The sequence below is a fragment of the Falco rusticolus genome, chromosome W, assembly GCF_015220075.1.
Source record: "Falco rusticolus isolate bFalRus1 chromosome W, bFalRus1.pri, whole genome shotgun sequence".
NCBI lineage: Eukaryota > Metazoa > Chordata > Aves > Falconiformes > Falconidae > Falco > Falco rusticolus.
The window spans coordinates 10195591-10213219 of NC_051209.1; the positions used below are offsets into that span (position 1 = coordinate 10195591).

A 17629-nucleotide genomic window follows, 5' to 3' on the forward strand; every position below is an offset into this window, starting at 1 on the left:
AAGGTGATCATCAGGTGTTTATAGTGTCAGATATTTCTAAGATGCTTAGAGTTCTTCAAATAAGCCACATGCAGTATTAATTCACAGTGTTTAAAAACAAACAAAGCAAGCACCAGTTTAATCACAGATACTGGTATGGAATGATGAATAGAGTGAGAATAACATAGTCACAAATAATTCCAGAACTAAGATTTATTTTTGTAATTTTTCAAATATGTTCCTTATGTACTTTATAAGCATGTTAAAAATTACAGTGGTTGATGAAAATATCATATATTAAGTGCTCAACATGGCTCTGCAGAGAGTGACTGAAACTTTATGCAGAAATTAGAAATGATGATAATAAAGTTCTACTTGTGGGGGGGTTTTACAGATTTCAGGTCATCATCAGCTGCTTTTTTAGTGCCTTACTGTAGGAAATGAATTAAAGAGATATTGAAGAGCTTTCAATTTTCTGTAGTGATAACTGAACCAAAAATTCTACTCGTATAGGCAATTTGCTGCTTCTAACAATGACAGAAATCTGACCTACCCTTTCTTGAATGTGATTAATGAAAAAAAAAAAGGAGGATGATGATACAGTGTGTCACTCAGATCTGTCAGAACAAGAAATAGGGGGCCGGACAAGGAGGGCGTGTAAAGTTCTAGGAGTAGGACACAAAGGTGAAAATGCATTTGTATTTTATTCTGCTGAAAATTATTGTTCTAATATTGATGTGCTATTAATCTTAAATAAGAAATTAAATAGTTAAATTCTGATGCCTGCCTTCTTCAGTGACTTTCAAGCAACAATTAAGGAAATGTTCTAAGTATTCTCATGAAATTATTTTTTTGGTGAGTTATTCTTATCCTCACCATTGTGAAAATGGGTTTTTCATCAGTACTATTGTGACTTTTTTAGGACTAAGGAGATTAAAACCTTCTATTAAGCATACGTCTATACTTGTAGATGAACCCTCTTGTAAAGTTTATGCTCTTGTAATAGATGTGACACGGAAAATATTTTGAGATGAAGGTGTTGATAATTTATTCACAGATGGCATAACTGGCAGTCATACAACATATTCTTTCTCAGTGATCTGACAAGAGAAATTGGGATTTGAGGTTGTTGAGTCTGTTTTTAAAAAACAAGCCCAGAAGAAAGAAAAAAACCTAGTGCGTTTTTTCCTGGTCTGTTATGTCAGATGTCAGCAAGTGTGCCTTGCGGACTTAAATACTTGACAGCAGTGTACCTTTACATACAGTGCTAGGCAGTTTCACTCAAGCTGTGTGGGACCCTGCCTTCAGGTCAGCTTGGCAGTGCTTGCTGAGGTTCACACATTAGAGTCAGTAAGGGAACATCCAAATGACCCCTGCCATTCAGCTGCCCCCTTAATATTCTGCAACAGTCAGCTGTCTGTTTCTGTCCTCCACAGGGGCTCTGATCTGTCTTTCCTTCCCTTTTCCACATGTACTGTTCTCTCCACACATTGAAATTTAAGAAGTGTCATGTATACTCCTCACTCATGCCAGAAATCTTCATCACAAGAGTTGTAAAAGCTCGATTGATTGGTAGGTGATCCTTAACTTGACACTTTAAAAGGGAAGGAAAAGTACCCAAGCACGTGCTTTGAGATCTGTACTGTAGGTATCTGAATAATTTGTTCTTCAAATTATTGCAAAAATTGCAAGAGGAGCTAGGTGCACAATATAAATGCCCACAATGGAAAATGATAAGCTGTTGATGTGCATATGTATGTATACATGCATACTGCATACCCATCTTATTCTCTTTTCTTAAATAGGCTTGAAGAATAACTTAATAAATCACTGTCCTCCCCCCCCCTCACACACACCCCCATCCCCCAGAGCGTATTCATTTCATGTAAGTGCAGATGGTCAGATGCAGCATGTTCCTTTCCCTCCTGATGCTCTCATTGGTCCAGAAATCTCTCACCATGCCCGTCAGATCAGCACTCTGAATCATGGGGAAGTGGTGTGTGCACTTACCATCAGCAACCCCACAAGCTGTGTACACAAGTGGAAAGGGGTGTGTCAAAGTCTGGGATATTAGCCACCCTGACAACGAGAGCCCTGTCTCTCAGCCAGACTGTCTGGTAAGCAAAGTGGCATATGATGGTGGAAAAGGTAGCAGGTTGTGTTAAGACTGAAATGATATTGTTAGGGTACAAAAAACAGTGGCTATTTGAGTGTTGTCATTGAAATCAAAGCTTGATACTTAATTTTTAATTTTGCCATTTATTTTAGAACTGAGTTAGAAGCATGTTCCTTGTAGTACTTGTGTTTTTCCCCAAATGAATTAAAACATACTTAATATCCTAAAATTCTATTAGTAGGGGGAAAGATCAAAGACAGCACATACAAACTTTGACATTTGTTGTCAGTCTTAAAGCTTGATATTCTATCATGTTAAAAATTTCTGTCTTGTGAGGAGACTGAGGCATGAACTCCTGAATTTGACCAGAAGACACTTTATTAGTCTAAAACCCACACTTATATATCCTAATTTTTTGTTCATGCACAACGTACTAAATTATAATTGGTTAATCAATACTGTTCACACACTACTTGGCTACATATAATTGGTTAATTACTAAGTTACAAACACACTGAACTTGTTGCATTTTTTTTTTCTCTCTTCTTTCTTATCTCTGTGAATTTCATGTTCTCAGCCAGCTGTCAACATGGCATCGCGCATCTGCTCCAGCCTTGCTTCATATCCCATTTTTCTTCCAGGCATTCAGCCAACCTTATCTTACTTTCTTCTTTAGCCTTCAAGGTCCTTCACAGGAATCGTGGCCTCCAGCACCTGCTACAAAGCTCTCTACAGTCTTGCAGCTGCCTTCTCAGAGAATATTTGAAGCCTGTGTCACATTTTGTGTTTATGTATGTGTGAATGCATTGCCCTGTCTAGACATGACAATAAAAAATAACCCTGAGTGTTATTCACAAATTATTTGAATGTGCTAACAAGGTGAACCATTGTTAGCAGCTTTTCTCATGTCATTTACCATTCTTGGTAAGATGTTGCTTCTTGTTACAGCAGCTGTTAAATGAGAACTGTGCAGTACATGTAGAGATATAATGAATTGCTACAAAAATTGCTACACAAATGAAGAAAATTGCCCAAATATTTATTCTGTGACATCTCCTAGAAAGTGACAGCAAGTCTCACTGGAACAAAGGGGGAGGAGGAGAAGGTGTTCAGGGAATTTTGAACTTCCCCTTGCTGAGAGGTTAATGTGCTGAAATAAACAAAGTATGCAAATGTAGCTTTCTACACAAGCTGTTGAGTACAGCTTTCCTGAATTGTTTCAGGTTGGGTTCAGTTTTTTCCATTTTGATGCTAATTAAGATAAAATTCCTCTCACTACTGAATTTTGTAGATCAAGTTTAAGTACTTCCCTAATGTAATTTTCTGGCATTAATACACTTTATCATTGTCATAAGTATAAATGGCTCATTAAACCCAGGAAGGAATACAATACTTTTATGGATTGCTCTCATGTTAATGCTGTTTTCCTTCCTCATGAGTAATCTCTTGATGGTTTCTGTCTCTAAAGAACAGAGCTAACTACATCCATTCCTGCAGAATGCTTCCAGGCAGCCATTTTCCACAAAGCTGCTACTATCTGTATACAGCTCCCAGTCAGGATCCTTCAATGGTGTATCCTTTAGGTCCTCCCGACTGGAGTATACATGTTCAATGGTCACTAGACAGTCATGTTCTAGTTGTTCTTCTTCCTGTATAGATCTCAAAAAGACTGCAGGATTGGTCAGGTTAGTTGTTTTCAAAATCACATAATCCTGTTCTGTCAGGGCTACTTGATATTTCATCATTCTGCTAGGGGACATCCAGTGACCCCCCTTTTGTTCTAAAGCAGTGATTACCATATGTGGTACATATACCATTATCATCCTTCCCAGGGTTAATTTTCAAGCTTCTTGTATCAACATTATTGTAGCAGCAACTGCTCGAAGGCAACTAGGCCACCCTTTACTTACAATGCCCAGCTGTTTGGAAAAATACCCAACCGATCTTTTCCAACTTCCCATCTTCTGGGTTAGCACCCCGAATGCAAGATGTCTTTCGTGAACAAACAACTGAAAGTCTTTGGTTAGGTCCGGCAGTCCCAATGCTGGTGCAGTCATCAAAGCCCGTTTTAAGTCCTGAAAGGCCCTTTGTTGTTCTGGGCCCCACACAAACAGTACAATCTTTTGGGCTTCATATAACGGTTTTGCTAACAAACCATAATTCATTATCCAAAGCCGGCACCACCCTGTCATTCTTAGAAAAGCTCTCAATTCATGTACATTTTTAGGTTCAGGGATACCACATATTGCCTCCTTTCAGTCTGTTCCCAATTGTTGTTGTCCCTTAGAAATCTAAAAGCTCAAGTATATTAAAGTTTGGCTCACTATCTGAGCCTTATCTCTAGATACTTTATATCCACTTAGTCCGAGAAAATTTAAAAGGTCTATTGTTACCTTCACACAAGTGGATCTTGTTTCTGTAGCAATCAGGATGTCATCCACATATTGTAGAAGTAAATGTCCAGGTTTTAGTTCTGAATCATTTTGTTTCCACTGTTCAAGTTCCTTTAATAACTGGTTACCAAAGATTGTCGGACTGTTTTTGAACCCTTGGGGTTACCTTGTCCATGTCAGTTACATCTTCCGTCCTGTCTGTGGATTCTCCCATTCGAAAGCAGTTTTCGACTTTCCTTCTCCAAGGGTATGCAAAAGAAAGCATCTTTTAAATCAAGCACCGTAAACGATTGATAATTTTCTCTTAATGCAGTTAAGAGTGTATATGGGTTTGCAACAACAGGATGTATATCTTTAATTGGTTTATAGCCCTTAAATCCTGAACTAGTCTGTATTCACCTGGAGGTTTCTTTACTGGCAAGATTGGAGTTTTATATTCTGATTCACATTCCTCAAGAATGCCATATTTTAGAAACTTATCAATTAACTTCTTAATTCCTTGTCTCACTTCTGGCTTAATTGGGTATTGTTTAATTCTTACCTGTTTTGCCTGTTCCTTTAATTCTATCGTTACAGGCTGCACTGCCTTACACTTATCAGGTATGTCTGTGTTCCAGACTATTGGTATGACAGCCTCATCCACTTCTTGTGGTATCTGCATTTCTTTCACTTTCTCTTCTATCATCAGTATTTCTCCTGGTTTTGATTCTGGGATTTTTAAGAAAACTTCTTCTTCCTCAAAAATATCTGTGTGTTTAACTTGGATAGTAAATCCTGCCGTAACAAAGATATCGGACAATCTGGTATGTATAAAAATTCATGTGTAATTATTTTATTTCCAAATTTTAAATCCAAGGGTTGTAGGAACGGCTTGTTTTCCTCTTTCCCTGTTGCTTTAATTATTTTTGCAGTTTTATTTCCCAGTTTCCCTTTACAAACATTTAAGACAGAATATGTTGCTCCAGTATCAACCAGAAATTTAACTCCTTCATTTCCCAGCTTAATTGTAATCAGAGGTTCGGCTGGGTTCCCCTCCAGTCCTCTTCATTCATCTAAAGTCATCCTTCTTGCTGCTTCTTCTTGGTGTATCTTCAGTTGTAATTTTGGGCAGTTCTTTTTCCAGTGTTAAATTCCTCACACTTTTACTCTTAAATAATTTTATAAGTCTTGTTGCCATGTTACCAATTTTATTTATTTTTTTAGTTATTACCTTATATATATAACAATCAAATCAAACACTTCGTCCTTCTCCGACCAAGCCCCTCGTGGGATGTTGGAACAGCGGATTCGGACTCCACACTCGCTTCGTGCATGTCTCAGTCACCCACTCACACACTCAACAGAACAGATAACATAATCAATATATGCACGTCTATGTCTAACCCAACAATAAGGCAGATGATAATATCAATATATATATTCATATATATAGTACAACCTAATGTGCACACAACCAAACAAAATGTCCAAACCAACAACAGCTTTTGCTTATGACGAGCAGACCAACCAAATCGGGTACCCTTGAGCCCCAACCCTGCGCAACTTTCGGCGCCTTACAGGCAGGCTATACAACCAAGCAACATTTTTTTTAAGGAAGTCCCTTACCTTGTTCTAGAGAACGTTGTGAGGAGCTTTATGGGTCGAGGGTAATGGTTCTCCCCGAGAAATCCTCGTCACCGGCTAGAGCTTGATCAGCACTCGATCCCCTCCAGTCTCACTCACAAGGTCCCATCTGGGTCACCAAAACTGTCACCGAAACCAGGAATCAAACCTCTTAACACCAATGAAGTATTAAGAAGCAGGCACTCCTTAATTGTAGTGCTGGGTGCTTGGTGGCATCTCCACAAATCAAGCACAATTATGCAGATTTCACCATTACATTTATACACAAAATTACAAGGCCGTACATTCCCAGTTACAATGATTGGTTAGTAATTTGCATATAATTGTATTATTTGCTGTGTCATCCTTTTCTGTTACTGCGCTTGCGCAGGGAAGGGTCTTCACCTGGGCAAGGGTCTTCTTGACCTGTGGGCGTGATTTTTAGTATTATAATGAAGGTAGTTCACTTCAGGACACCTTAAAAGTGAGTTTTGTTGCCAAGTTGGAAGGCTGGATATCTGCCTTGCCAAGCTGTCCAATAACTCATCCTATACACAGTAGAACCTAGGTGCTCTGGTTATGGTCTAGAGAATAAGGACTAAGGGTATTATGGTCTGTAGAATAGGGACTTCAAGTAACAGTCTCGGATAACAAGCAGCACAGCAATTCATACGTCATTGGTTAATAAGTGTTAACATAATTCTAACATGGAGGTTAACTCCTTAAAATCAAAATGCTCCTATAACTAACTGTTACACAAACAGAAAATATAGAAAGATTCAGTAAAAACTCTAAGATAATCTGCAAACTCTTGCAAGTATCTCTTGGGTAAAGATATGTGTAAATGCCTGCATTGCACACTTCAACATCTTGGGAGTATGGGCTGCTATTCAAAACTAATGTACAGTTATCTAGGAGCCAGTAGTACAAAACTTTCCTATATGCTGCACTGCATATATATTATTATAAATAGTATATCAGTATTGCATGTAAAGGTGGGCTTTTCCCAGCTGATGCTCCCATTTAGAATGATCTTTTTAAAAACCTATTTAATGACCTGCATATTCTTTTTAAAGAAAGTGAATTTTGACTGTCATGCTACATTCCTTTAGGAAATGTCACAGTCCACTCAGTGGACTCGTGATGGTTCATTTATTATGATCTCAAAGTGCAAAAATCAAGGCAACCACACCAAGGTGTTATGCTTTGATCAAACTGCACAACTTTATTGTTTACCCATAAAGCGATGTGCTATAGATAGAGTGACAGGGAGAGAAGGAAAAGTAAAGTAAAAAGAAAAGAGGATTATAGCTACCACCACGGGCCCAAGGTGTCCCTATGGTCCCAGGTCCAGGCAGCGTCCCACCGGTCCTTCCGATTGTTGTGATCCTTGGTGGGGGAGATCTCCAAAGTTCAGTTGCTAAGGAGCCATCTTTTATGCCAAGCAACACACCTTGCTCCTCCTCTGGCCCATGGATTGTTGCCAGTCTCCGCCTTCTCGAGCAAGGTTACCAGCATGTCCAAAGAGGAGTGCCCGAGGCGTGGTTTGCCTTAGAGGTGGGTAGCTTCAGACAAGGAGGTGTGGTTTTGTATTATAATGATATTATAATGAAGAAAAGCTCACCTGAAGTTCAAGTTTTCTGGTTTGTTGCTACGACAGTGGTTGTGATCCATCTTCTGGACAGTGATTATGCGGTCTTACTGTAATCATTCCTTTCAATCCCAGGTGGCAGGGAATGGCATAGTACTCCTCGTACCGTGCAGTTCTCCTTCCCAGGGTGTAGTTGTTCTTTTCAGTCCCAGGTAGCAGGGAGCAGCATAGTACTCCTCGTACCGTGCAGTTCTCTTTCCCAGGGTCTTTGTGTCTTGGTGTCCATGAGGACCGCATTCCATCTCCAGGTCTCTGCTGGCAATGTTGAGACAATATTGTTCTCTTTGGACCGACTCTTACAGGGGGAATGTGGCATTTCCTGTCAAATGTTAGGTATCACAGTCGACAAAAGATTCCCAGTGAATCTGACTCTTAAAGTGTGCTTCTTGAAATCAAATTAGTGCTCAGATTGCTTCATGAATTCATCACAAAATTCACATGGTCATCCCAGAATTAAAATTAATCTTAGATTGCTATTAGAATCTATGTTACTGTTGTCTCTAATAGCTGGGTGTAAGACACTGAAACAAAAAGGAGATATTCTGAGTACATGCTCAGAACTGACCATTCCCACTGTGAGAATGTATGTATCTTTTTTCAGTATTTTCAGGCAATTTCAGGGCCACACAGATGGAGCCAGCTGTACTGACATTTCTAATGATGGAATCTGAGGTCCCTAGATCTGACTGTATTGTCCAATCCTCCCATCCATAGTTTGATGGACCTCAGATAAGGGAGACAGCTACAACAACATGACTTTACATCACAGGTTCAGTCTCTGATATTTTGACATTTTAAGAAAAAATCTGTCAAGACTTTATAAAATAAGCACTTAAAAAAGAAAAAAAGGGAAAGAAAAAAAGAAAAGAAAAAACAGGTTCAAAGAGAATACCAAAAGAAATTTTCACTTAGTCTCACACTTTTCTTTTTTTTTTTAATATGACAGCTAAATATCTTTCTGGATTATGACTCTGTTTGACAGATTAGTACTTCTCCCATAAAAGCAATGGAGAACTGTTTTTATAAAAGAATTGCTAATGTGTTCCTTTGCACAATCTGTTACAATTTCTGTAGATCCTTGTTCAAAAATATTTTACAAACATTTTTAAATACTGTCAGATAAGCTAGGACATTAACTTTTGTAGCTTTATTCAGTGCTTTATTATTACTGTTTAATTGAACTTTGTTTACATGAACTAATTCATCTTGATTACTATAGTAATTGGATTAGTGTGTTTTTAAAACTGTGTAGCAGACCAAAATTTGATTTTGCATAGTGTTAACAGTATAGCAGGAGTTGATTTTGAATATCTCAAGCTCATTTAAGCTGACTGAAGCATATGCTGTTCTACTGTTGCCTAAACTCCCAAATTATCAAACTCTGATTTAGTGTTTAACTATATGTTAAACAAATCTGTATACAAAGCTTAGGTCAAGATGACCCTCTAAAGTCATCAAAATTGATGAATGAAAGGACTTATAATCAAGGGAGTCAACCTTGGGAAACAGAGAACAGATGGGGAAAAGAGCACTGTTATCTAAATTATGGAGAAAGAAGCCTGCAAGTGAAAAAAGTGAAAAAGGCCACAAGAGGAGACAAGCTGATAAGGTGTTGCAGTCCTCAGAAAATTAGTTGAAAGCAGGACAAAGGTAATTGTGGTAATGGGAGACTGTGATCTCCAACTCAAATAGCCCCCCCGAAAGAGGGCAAAACCCCACTTGGGGAGCATGCGTAGTTAGTAAAAATGTTCAGTAGTGCTATCTGAGGATGCGTACTAATCTGCATTAGAAGCGAGAAACTTTTAACCAGTCCTGTGAATGAATGAAAATTAATATGTAATGTACTATGAATATGCAAGTACTCTACGGTATATAATGTGTACCCTCAAGTAGCTTGGTGTGCATGTTAGGAGGAAAAATCCCCCATGTACCCAGTGCTGCCATAACCCAATGTCAACTTTCTAAACTAACATTTGGTTTGGACAGTTTTCTTGGTTACGATTTTTGGTAACACTACTTCCAGATCTTTTCATTCGGCTATTGTCCAACTGGTGTGTGGTTGGCAGTGGAAACGGAGAACAGTAATGTTGAGGTACTACATGTTACTAAACCAGACAAGTATCTGCTGCATCTTCATGAGAGCTGTGTGTTGTCACTCAAATTCACTCACTGTGGTAAGCAAAGCTTTCTATGCCAGTATTTTCCCTCCTGAGAAATTTATTCAAGATTACCTTTGAATAAAAATAAGGATATTTAAAAATTAGATGTTGTTTAAATATTAACATTTATTAAAATGTTTCTGCATGACTGCTTTTTTTATATAAACTACTTATGTTGTGATCAAGCATCTTAGTGTAACGATTAAAATGTGACTGTTCTTTGCAAATGTTTTTCATTGATGTATGAATTAATTTTTTAATGACTAATCTGTTTCTTTGGCTGCATTTCTTGAAAACAAACTGCAACTATAACATTTTAAACAATCTTTTGCAGGCAAATGGTTTGTAAGCACTAGAAAAGATAATCTTCTTAATACCTGGAAAACACCTTATGGAGCCAATATGTTCCAGGTAATAATCTCCTAAAAGCTGTTTTCCACATTATGGAGCAGTAAAGTTGCACTTCTTAGGTTCTACCATTAGTTTAAGGGATTTTTAAATGGGAACTCTTGCCATTAATATGTTCCTTTAAGACTTTGTCTGTAATTAGAGGTGTACACTTTTGTCCATTATAACATTTTAGTAATTTAGGTCTTTCAATAAAGTAACCCTTTAATCTGAAATTGGTTTTAATACCCTTCTTTCTGAGACTATCTTGCCTTCTTGTGCATATTGCTGCAATAACAGCACCCAAGTCACGTGGTTAGCTTAGCAATCACTGAAGATCCAAAATGTATCTAAAATAATTAAAACCATATTCAACATGTATTTTTCTGGGATGAGATGAATAAAGGCTAAGGAGTGCTTTCTCAGAGCTTGCATGTGTAAAGTATGTAGATAAATAACATTAAGGTGTCATATCTTGTATTAACATTGAAAAGTCAGTAGATTAAACAGGCAGACTCCTGAGGTTGAAGACTTGATCCTTATATAGGAGTCCTGTGGACTGAAACTGGAAGTCATAACCTTTCTATGGTATTTAATACCTCTGTACCCAATTTTAATGGAACTTCAGTGTCATTGAAGAAGAGTGGAATTTTGGTATATCCCTCTCTTTGACCTACAAGTGCCTCTGTGCTGGGAATTTTTTAAATTAAGTTAATCTTGGTGTTCTGGGTTAAATGGTCAGGTCTCAGCTATATTGATACCTGAAGTGTTTCTGCCTTTTGGGACAGTGTTATTTGCCTTGGCATGAGAAATATGAAGTCTGAGTTTTCTTAGTGGAGAGTACTCAGATCTGGAACAACTTCCCACAGCAGGCCCAAATAATCCTTCCAAGAACAGATCTCCCTAAAACTGATGTTCTTCCCCAATACAGCTTTCATAATAAGGAGTAGAGAAAGAAAGTGTTGTACCATTCAGTAGAGGCTTCTTTGCAAAAACTTTGCATTACTGGGAAGTATTTAGCTCTTGCAGTGACAGGCAGAAAAGACAATTTAGACATATATTTTATATAGATAAAGCATACACTAAAACAGGAAGTAAAATGTGACAACGTGCATACACAGACATTATCTCAGAAAAGATCCATCTGCATGTTGATAGAAAAGCTGGGAGAAACAAAGCTACTATATCCTGTTGTGTCCTGTCTTCCATTCACCTGCTGTACACTGTTGCGTATGCCAAGTCCACCATAGCATCTTTTCATATGTGCATCCTCCGTGGTAATGTACATTGTTTTGTGCAAGGCATTGTCTTCTGTGTTGGGGAAATACTGAGAGGAGATAAAGTTACTTCTGTGGACTCTCTTTTATATATATGTGTTGGTTGGACTTTGTAGTGCTGCTTCATAAGGATTTCTGGTTTAAAACAAAAAAGGGAGGGAAAGAAAAAGATGTCAGCTTTTGATTCCTTTTTTTGCAAGGACTAACTTATAAAAATCAAATACTCTTTATTTGTAAAATGTATAGAATGGTCTACTTGCTTTTGGTTGTTTGATAGATCTCTAGTTCTGTAGCATTAAATAAAACATTCACTGCCCTTTTTTGTTGCCATAAAGCTTTAGGTGAGACAAATTTGGAGGAATAGCCTTGTAACAAAAGCTGCCATCCTTCCATTTCCACTCTCAATCTATAATGCAGATATTTAAATGAGCCTTCCCATGCATTCCCTCTATAAACTTTTCTGATTAATCTTCAAGTCTTTTTATGGATTGAAAATATAATTTTTTTTCTTATACTCCAAAGAATCCTCATCTGTGCTTAGCTGCGATATCTCTGTGGATGACAAACACATTGTCACTGGCTCTGGGGACAAGATGGCTACAGTCTATGAAGTTATTTATTAGAGACAAATCTGAATGCAGACAGGACTCCGTCTTGTAGCACTTTGCTGTATATTCCATTTTCTCTTTTCCTAAACTAAAATCTTTAATGCTCATTACAGTTGTAGAAATTTTCCCCCTCTTAACCTTCCATTAAATTGTGAATGCTCATTTAGAAGTTGTGATACCAAATCACCAGATATCTACTTGGAAGAAGATGGAATAAGCATACTTAACAGTGAACTTGACTCTTTAATTATGTATTATAGCTGTAATACACTTACTTTGTTTAAAGAAGGCTTTCTAACAGTGAGCTGACTAAATAAAGCTGTCTGGCACAACTTTAGTTTAAAAGGTATGTTGTATATTTTGTGGTTTTGCTGGTGGATGAAAGGGATTGGGGAGAAGGATGTTCAGGAGATAGTAAAAGTTGCACTGAATAGGCTCATAATTTCTAATTACAAAATAAACTTATATTTATTTAGTCCTGTTCTTGGATGAAACCTCTAAGCATTATTACCATATAATTACTTGGTGGGAAGATTCTGTAATTCAACTACTTTAGACAATCTTGGAAATTTAGGAAATTGCAACCTGTAGCCAGTGATTTACATGCCTGTGATAATGGCAAGTTCAGTTCACATCTAAATTAAATACACTTTAAGTAAAAATGTGCTAATTTATATATTTCCAATGTCAATATAGCATTTTGTAAACAGATTTATTCTCTTCTGCCGATGAACATAAAGCATTTTGGTGTCAACCTAGTTTTTTTAATATAGTATCCCTGTCGTATCATAGAGAGAAGTACAGCAAGTAGCCTCAAAGAATCACCTTTATTACTTCTGGACACTTTTGCCACATTTCTTTGAAGAGGGAAATATGCACCTGGTGGCAATTTTTCAGTTACAAGGGATTATGAAAATATTTGATATACTCTTTGGAAACTGCACTGAAATAAGAATGGATGCCTACTACTATACAAACTATTAAAGCAAGGACCCCTGAAGAAGGATTTACAAGAACAGTCATTCTGAAGTACAAAAAGGAATTAATGGAAAAGGACACATGGGAAAAGGATTTGCTTGCTTTGCCACCGGTTCAATCCATGTCTTGATTGGATTTACCCAAAATAGATGCAGGCCGAGCTTTGTGACAGAGATTACGTTATATTTTTATATATAACTATGTTAATATATGTTTATAAACTTTATTTATAAACTATGATCTGTGACTTTTTTTGGAATGCTTTAAAAAAAGTCTGTTGATCTGCTGATGTACAGTGCCTTTGCTGCTATGGATCAAAATCAAAAGACCCTTGTAGATAAATCTTATTGTATAAGTAAAAATTTATTTAATTTCATACTAGAAATGGATTGATGCTGCAAGTTTAAATGGACTGTTTATTGAAGTTCAAAATGTGGCAGCAAAAAATGGTGTCTAAATGCTTAGTATTTGATGTCATTAACAGTTTCATAATGCTCTACAGTATAGAAAGATCTTGATACTAAACTGCATCATTGTACATAATTCTAATGCATCGTATTGACCACCAGTATTTCCATGATGGTAGAATATTGTTTGTGCATTCAGACTTTTAAGCATCCAACATAAGTAACTTCCAATTATTGCTTGTACTGATAGTTTGTAAGCACTCTAGGAAATTAAATGCTTCAATCCAAGATTACTACAGTGAAATGAGTAATCATCCTATTTTTGTATTCAGGGTTCAGTGCAAATAAGGTGGTACAAAGCTACTTTCTGTTTTTTAGTTAAACATCCATAGTCACCTTCCTTTTAATTAAGAAATTTCTCTAGCCACTACAGAGCATGATTTTTTCTTGTACAAAAATGTTTAGTTACAGATGTTTCATGCACCATAAACATGTAGCTGACGTTCTCCATATTCAAGATGTAACCATTCCTTTCTCTGTATTCCTTATACCCCTCTCAGTGTTGTTTAACGCAATGATACATTAGGAAAGCCATTTCTTCTAATCTTTCTGTCCTTTCTGTCTGACCAGTATAGACAGGTTTCTGGGAACCACCTTCCATCAAAATGGTATTTTCTAAAAATATGGAATATTAAATTATATTTCTCCTGCTTTCTCTTAGCCCAGGGTGATTTTTCTCTCCTTTTTCTTTTTAAGCTACTCAGGTGTTTAAAAACACCACCATCAGCAAAAAAACCACACAACACCCACACCAAAAATAGATTTTGGAGGGGGAGTGGCGTCTCTATGAGGGATTTTTGAGTCTGTACTAGACAGACAGAGTTCAAACTGGATTGTGTGTTTGTTTATACTCTGGAACCCAATATATATATATATATATATATATATATATATAAAATATAAAATATACATACATATTTCCTTCCTGAAATGTTGATGGATATATGAGGCAAACATGAAGACAACTCTACAGATCTATGTATATCTGGAGTATCTTCTACAGAAACACAGGTCAGTTCCATGGTACAAATGAGTGTATCTATACTGAAAGCCATACTTCCATGACATGTATAGATGAAAATCTAGCTCACCTGTGTACTGCATACAGGACTCAATCAACCCATTTGTTTTTTCTAGCAGTTTGGTCCTTTGACCCCCTTCTCTTTTTTTACTAGCATGTTTATTTGTGATCATTCTTACTGAAATCCAGATATGGCTAGCTTCTATTCAAGGATTTATGATCTGAAAGAGTGAAAAGGATGTTAAATAAAATATTTTCATGTTTTTCTGTGTACAGGAGTCAGGAAATTTAAAGCAGTAACATGGACTGTGATTTTCTCATTTTCATTGAATATGCTAAATCTCTATGACACCAAATTAACACTGAAATCAGCAATACAAGATATTTTCCTAGTTTCAGCTGGGATGGAGTTAATTTTCTTCTTAGAAGCTAGTACAGTGCTGTGTTTTGGCTGTGATGTGAGAACAATGTTGATAGGACACTGATGTTTTTAGTTGTTGCTGGGTAATGTTTATACTAAGTCAAGGACTTTTCAGTTTCTCAGGCCTTGCCAGTGAGAGGGCTGGAGGGGCACAAGAGACTGGGAGGGGACACAGCCAGGTCAGCTGACCTGAACCAGCCAAAGAGGTATTCCATACCATGGGACATCATGCTTGGTATATAAACTTGGAGGTTTAGCTGGGGCCTGGGGATCCTTGCCCCGGGGCCTGGCTGGGCATTGGTCAGCGGGTGGTGAGCAGTTGTACTTTGCATCACTTGTTTTCCTTTCTCCCTTTTCCTTTGGATTTTATCCTTTCCCCCACCTTTCCATTATAACTGTTATTATTATAATTATTGTTGTTGTTATTATTGTTCTTTTGATAGAAAGCTTAGAAATAACTAGATTAATAGGATATGGAAAACTTAGAATAATTAAAATTCTCATTGTATGTACAAAGAGGAGCTTCACAGTATGACTTTGCAAATTAGGCCCGGTCCTGGGGCCCTTTGTACTGATAAGATGGACCTGGGATGCTCTGTGTGCTGATAAGAAGACACTGGTATGCGATCTGTCCTGTTTTTTTAGTTTTGAAGAAACTCAAGACAATGACCCCCACGACCCCCACCAGGAGACAGTGCGCAAGCGCAAATGGGAGGAAACTTATGTTAATGACTTCTCAGTAGATTAATTATCCTAACCCAACCTATTCTCGGGCATCTATTGAATATGTATGAATGTATACTTTAAATCACACATGCACAAAGAAGTCGGGGCAGCAGGTGCTTTTGGAATTATCCATCCTGATGCTCACCGATGAATTAAACATACCTGCTTTATAGCCTATCCTGAATTATAAAGTTTAATTCTGCACATCGCTTTCCTTTTTATTCTGTTTCAATTATTAAATTGTTCTTATCTCAACCCTCGAGTTTTACATTCCTTTCCAATTCTCCTCCTCATCCCTCCGGGTGAGGGGGGAGTGAACAAAGGGCTGTGTGGTACTTAATTACCAGCTAGGGTTAAATCATGACAATCCTTTTTTGGCGACCAACATGGGGCTCAAAGGGTTGAGATAATGAAAGGTCTAATCAGACTGTGCTTGATTAAATCATTTGCAGTATTCATTGTATTAAATTAATAATATTTGGCTACAATGCTGGCTTCTCTGCTTTTGAATTTGCTGCCTGTGATACCAGGGTTGAATTGTCTTGTTTATTTACAGTATGTGTTCCCTGTTGTATTGTTTGTTTATGTTGGGACCTGGGCTAAAGTTATTATAGTGTTGCACTATATAGTACTAGTTTATAATATGATGGACTCCTTGGTTATGAAACTAATATGGTCTGTGCACTTGATGTTGTCGTCTCTGTGTGTCTGGTGGCCCCTGCGGGGAAGGGCGGGGGGGGGGAATGCCAACAATTGTACCTTTGGCTTTGTTTTCCCAGAGAGTCAGCCTATGGGTGGGGTCCACACCTCCCCCTTCTCCTCACGGCTAATTAATGAAACATTTAGGGTTTTAGGAGACTCTGAGTATCTTTGGTCCACTGGAAGCCCCATGGAGTCGGTCCTGAACCTATTGCTAGGAATACTGAATGCGGTTGTCATGTCCTGGATCTGGTGGAATTCTAAGCGACAAACTGTAACTACTGCTCCAGCCCCTGCGGTAGCCGCTGCTCCAGCCATTGCAGCCACTCTAGCCCCCACTCCATCCCCCACAGCTGTTTCAGACCCCACAATTGGCTCTGCAGCTACTCTAGCCCCTGTGGCAGGCATTCCAGCTACTTTGGCCCCTGAAACGACTGATGCTGAAGTCCGACTGGTGTCAGTGTTAGTGGCCCCTGTAGATAAGAAGAAATGGAAACTGACATACAGAATCGAGCTCTACAACTTGAAGAGAGTTATAAAGCAGGTATGTTTATTGCAGTGCTGGGTGCAAGGGGGATTGCTCCTCCTAACTTGCACACTTAATTTTACTCACAATACATATTATACAGTGAAGTTGGTTAGTTCTGCCCAAAGTCTACACCTACTAACTAACTACTGGTTAGTTGCTTTCTCACTTCAATTTAAAGGAAGAGTTCATTTTAAATTTCCTGCCCATGCTCCCTGAGTGGGGGATCCACCCTCTTCGGGGGTTGGGCATTTGAGTAGGAGGTCTCGATCTCCCACTACCACAATTATTTTACCATAGTATCCTTGAGTCTTATTTCAGTAGTTTGTTTTCTATTAGTAGTTAGCATGTCCTTGTCAGAAGGCTCCTTATTTACATTCTTGTTGAGCTCATCTACATCTGTACTAACTATCCCTTCTTGAAGTGCTGAGTGGGCCGAGCTCCAGCTCTTGCTTTTCCTGTTGATGTTTCTGTTATCTATGCAGCTCCTGCCACCAGCAGAGTTTTAGGTTTTTCACTATATTTTCTCGCATCAAGTCCCCCTTTTTCTTTTCCCTTAGCAAATTCTTTTGCTTAAACAATCCCATTCTTAGTATGGATTCTGGTAAAATATTTCCCA

The 17629-nt window shown here is 37.9% G+C and overlaps 1 pseudogene; it reads left to right on the top strand.

Moving 5' to 3' along the window:
- Positions 1-12187, top strand: part of LOC119140933 — a 46654-nt pseudogene extending 34467 nt beyond the window's left edge.
- Positions 12188-17629: the final 5442 nt, after the last annotated feature.